We start from the raw sequence: 5,273 nt of genomic DNA on the forward strand, positions 1-5,273 counted from the left end.
CTTACAACTTTTGTCACACCCAAGTTGACAGCTCACCAGCCACATATACCGCAACAATCACACACGCCAACAGTGCAAGATCTGGCGATATGATGTTAAGCCATCTGTGCTTTAACCAACCCGAAATTCTTACCACTCAGTCCAGTAGATGACTTCGGTTCTCTCCGGCGATACACCCAGCCATTACTGTTTACAGCTATGGTAAATTATCATTTCAACCTCTCAGATTCCCTCATCAAGAGGCATGAGGGCAATTGATTACTGTTTGGTTCTTCGGACCAAGAGGCATTAATGAATACCTACAATTTCTGGGTAAACACTCCCTGAAGGGGCCACAGAAAATCCTCCACCAAAGCTGCAAATTATACTGTCTGAACAGAAAATACTTTTTGTTGTTTATTTATCAGTTTATCTGTACCTCAACGGCCCAAAGGCAGCATTACATAAGGGGTGGGCTGACATGTAACCTCCTGCCACAGAATTTTTCACAAAAAGCAAACTGAAGAGCTAAACTGCCCATCCACATCTTTGAGGCTTTTTTCCCTCTCATAATTCCTGCTGCACTGGAAGCCCTATGTTGGTGCTTGAACCTGAACGCCACACACCCATAGGTGTGCAGCATAGCACCACGTAAGATCATGACAATGCCGCATTTGAGGTCAAGAGGTGCAAGTACACAAAACAGTAGGAACGAAACGAAAACACTAATGCTGTGTGAGTCATCCCTGCGCTGTATCTTTTGGCTGCCTCAAAAAGTGAAACTACAACAAATATCGACTTTTAACTTGTGGGGGGAAAAAAAGACAAACATAGAAGGAACAACTCAAACAACGCCTCGTCCTTGTCTTTCCATGTGTTCTTCAAATATGGGAACTACTCCCTCGTTCAGCTACCAGTCCTACCTACATTCGCCTATGGCTTCTCGCCTCTGCTTGTCTCTAGGGGCACAAACGTTCCCGGTTTCACAGCAGGAGGCCCACTTTCAAAATTATAATTTGCTAGATCCGTAACAGCAGAGTTGCTTTGTTCACTATACGGGCAGGCTTTGTTCACCTGGTGTCTGCAGGTGAAAGCCACATTAAGAGTTTATGTTCCCACATTTTCTTTTTGTTTTTTCTTTCTACTTGACAGCCAGGGCGAAAAACTGCCACTCACCCGTGCAAAGCAAATGGCCACATAATCATCATTACCACAATGACCTGTCACACACTGCAACAGTGCCTTGTGAGCTTTATGCAACTCACAAGCTTCCAAAATATCAAAGGACATCAAGCACTTTGTCCACAATGTTCCCCTTCTTAAAGGGACACTGAGGAGAGCACTATTAATATTTTTTATAGTAAAATCCGATAGTTCGGCATGTCATGGCTTTGTTGCCACTTGGCCGGCAGCGAAAGATGCATTTATTTCTAAGAAATTTGGATTCGAAGTTGAAAAAGTTTTTCCCGCCGCTCTGATTCAAACTTGGGATTCGTCTATGACGACACAGGACTAAGAGACGTGAAACATGACGTGCACATGACGTAACGCAGACTCCGTGATTTCTGGCTGCCAGCAGTGCGGCCTAGCAGCAGCCGAAAAGAAAGCTACCGCCGGCCGCACGTTGAAGGCATCTATCGGCTATTGCGGCCGTCGCTACAGTCGCTTCGATTACATTTGCACTGGCGTTTTGCCAGCGTTACGATGGATCTCGTTCTCGAAGTCGTCAACGAAGTTCTCGCAAATAGACACCTTTAGCATACCGTGTACCTTGTTACCGCTAGCGGAATACCGGGAGCCCGCCTACCGCCGGAAAACAGGCGCTGATTTGTCCCGATGCTTCAGGAGCGCGCGTAGCAGCCGGGCACGTGGCGCCATCTGGCGACGTCAAGAAGATTTGCGCATGCATTTGCTGCGCCTCAGTGATGCATGGTTTCTCGGTTCCTGGTGTTGCTAGAACCATTCGTTCTAGCAACACTGTTTTGGCCTATGATCTCATCACGCTTGTACTTGCGAGTTTGGCCTGTGGCGGCGATACCTGTATTTTGGTTCTTGCTCTTTTCTACGTTACAAGAGCTTTGTTGTCAGTATGAGTGGCGTTTTTGTAATCAGGAGCTGGTATTCTGTCGATACAAGCCAACTTCAATTTCTCCTCAGTGTCCCTTTAAGGACTCTTTGCAGTATCACCTGTAATAAGCTCTTAATAAAAGAAAGCTTGCTTTTCCAGTAGCCTCATGCGCTCCATGCTAGTTAGCTACGTGGGTCCAATCACCTTCCCCGTGTAATACTGAAGCTCAGTGCAGGTGGCACAGCACTAGTTTTAAAATTCACAGGAGGTGGAGAGCTCACCTAGTGGCGCCTTAAAGCCTTTGCTGCTTCCGCATTCTATCGTCCCATTTTGTTCAGCCTCTGCGCCAGCAAGAGAACGCCGGACTCGATGCAGGAATCGGGAAGGTCCGTGCATACAAGTAAACTGCATTTCGGTTTTTCAAGTGCCGTTTTCTGAAATGGAAATGAATTTAAAAGAACATGTTTACGCGCTGCAGACACCAAAGCGTAATCGCTTATCTCGCCGCAATTAGTGCCCCTGTTCGGAAAGCGGCTCGTATGGATAAACAGCAACACAACTGTAAAATGAACCATTAAATCAGTAATCTATACACTTTCCTATTAGCGGGGGCACAAAAAATCGGACCGCGCACAAAACTCGCCGCATAAACGGTTAGTTCAACTGGACTGTTGTCAAAAGTTTCCCGCCTTTTTTTCGGGCGCAGGCTAACCATGCCTGTTTTACATGACCAAAGGTTACGTTTGGCCGGGCTGACAAAAGGTACAACATACTCAGCGCATATTCTCTTCTGTCGAACTGCACTGAGCTTTTGAGCAGAACACAGGATAAAACAGACGAGTCTCACCTTTAGGGCCTTTGTGTCCACTGCCGGGCAAGCGGGCTCAGTGCTAGTCCTGGGTGATCTGCAAACACAAAATATTCGGGCGCAAGGAAGTTCAAAATGAAATGCCGAATGCCATATAACGGGCAATCACTCAATACATACAGTACATACATACCAAAAGACAGGAAGAACAGAGAAATTGCTCACGGGCAACACGAGCGCGCGTAGCTCCCACCGTCCGTCCATTCTCCTACTGCAAGCAATGCTCGGCTCGGCTGTAGCTCGGCTCAAACATGACAAAAACAACAAAAAAATGGCAGGACGTGGCGTCATTTTTCAAACCGGATGCGACGTCACGGGTGAAAATAACGCTTGCGTTATTGCGACCGGGTCGCAGTAGACACTTCCCTGTTTCTGACGTAACTGCGGCCGTAGGCGCGCAGCGCACGTCACTGCAAGCCAAGACATGCCAAGACCATACTTTTTTTCTTTTTTTTATTTGCACGTTCAGTGCCATCTGGCGGAAATGGGGAAGCGCCGAACTCGGCCGCGAAAGGGCCCGAGAGTCCGCTCTTTGACAAGGTAAGTTGCTGGGCGAGTTCCTCTTTACTTTTAGGCACTCTCTTTACTTTAATGTTACTCTATGATGGAACTTCTTAGGGTCTCCATGGATACGACCTGTTCAGATGCAGCAGGCATCCACTGGAGAGTAGAATATGTGGACTGTCATTACGTTTTAGGTGTATGCTAGCTGCTAAATGCAGCACAAATAACAGCAGTGAAGGGGAGACATGTTTATAAATCTAATCCAGCTTTCCAGTAATTCAAAAGCGTACACAAATATTTACATTTTTTTAAATCCACAAGATATGCCAAAGTTAAGTGGACCATACAACGCGAAGAATATGTTCGGAATAACAGCCTCTGGCAGAAAGCAAAAATATGCCTCTTCCTAAAATCTGTTCTTTCCATCAGTTTTTGTAGCAGTACGAGATTTTAATTTATTTTGGTGGGCTAATGCGGCATGCATTATGGCTCGATTTCGCTCAGGTTATATATCGAGGTATTCAGTTTTTTTATTTTACGAAAAGTAAATTAAAACGTCTTCTCCTTCCGCGTAACGTTCAGCTGGTAGATTGAGAAGTGATAATTTTCCACAGATTTTTCTCTAGAAGGATGCTCTCAAACACTTCCTTTTATGGTTTTCTGCGGCAAACAACAGATGGTTTTAATAAAACAATATTTTGTAAAGCAGCTGAACTAGGCATATTGAGAGCGCCAAAAAAGTGAACGGTTGTAACCGCCAAGAGTGCGAGCTCACACTTTGTATGATGCGCCATATGCGAATGCGTTGAAGAAGAAACATGATGGGCTATATTCCTCATTAGCCACAAGGTTGTTTTGCATGTGGCACGTACTCATTTGGTGAGCTCGATAAGGGAGAAATTTCGAAGCGGTGAGCTTACAGGGAAACAAATTGAGCTCGCGAAGGAACAAGAATACTAAGCTGGCACGATAACAGAATTAAACGCAGGAAATCATTACGATAAGAATGAAATTGTTCCCTTCGAGTTTCCAGGGTCAGAGCACTGCACCAAATGTATGCAAGTTTTCTTTATTTCAGCTTATTTCCTGTTTAGTTATCCTTACAGCAGTCTTCCTCAAGACCACAAAAGAGCAGCCGCATGTGCTACAACGAACGTATAAAAAGAAAAAACAACACTTTTAGGTACTTAATTCTGCATGAATAATAACACCCCTAATGTGACTTTTCGGTTACTGTCTATTTCAGTCTACTGTAGTCCCTGAAAGATATGAATACTTTTGCACCTCTTTTCGACTTTCTATTCTACTGAGAATGTGTGGCAGCAGTGGGCGGTCGATGCTCAAAAAGCCACACCTAGCAGGAGCGTCTGCACCTGTAAACCCAATCTGCAGTTCGTGGTTATTGGCTAGTAGAAGAGCTATTTACACGTCGTAAGAATAACTAACTGAATAAAACTCGCAGAAATCGACTGCATTATAGTTTGCGAGAGCGCATCTTTTTCTAGATATTTGAAAACACAAAATATTCTCTTTGTGATAAATCATATTGCCGTGCGCATGGGACAGCAATGTTCGAGAATACCCGCAAAGCTTATCAAGACGCTGGTTTCGCAAGGATATTTTCAAGGTTTAGAAATGTCGCATATGATATGCTTGCAGACTGGTCCGTGCCTACTCGTGTAAACTGTGCGCACAAAACTTCATAGCTTCATAAGCAACCTCTGCGCAACGTGTCTGTGCGTTTTCTGGCTTCAAGGCTGATTTATTATAATTATGGTTAGCGATGCTTTTCGCAGGCAACTCTTCCCCGAGATATGGAACCGCTCCACTGGCTTGTTTTGAGATGCCTGTGCG

The 5,273-nt window shown here is 45.0% G+C and overlaps 1 long non-coding RNA gene across 1 annotated transcript; it reads right to left on the reverse strand.

Annotated features, from left to right (window-relative positions):
• Positions 1 to 2,149: 2,149 nt before the first annotated feature.
• On the reverse strand, positions 2,150 to 3,154 carry LOC149354517 (uncharacterized). Its single transcript, XR_016289660.1, has 3 exons — positions 3,049 to 3,154; positions 2,895 to 2,952; positions 2,150 to 2,481 (listed from the first exon to the last, which is right to left on the reverse strand). It is a non-coding gene; the product is annotated as an uncharacterized LOC149354517 (long non-coding RNA).
• Positions 3,155 to 5,273: the final 2,119 nt, after the last annotated feature.

The sequence above is a fragment of the Amblyomma mixtum genome, chromosome 3 (genome assembly GCF_055824585.1).
Source record: "Amblyomma mixtum isolate Tamu chromosome 3, ASM5582458v1, whole genome shotgun sequence".
Taxonomy (NCBI): Eukaryota; Metazoa; Arthropoda; class Arachnida; order Ixodida; family Ixodidae; genus Amblyomma; species Amblyomma mixtum.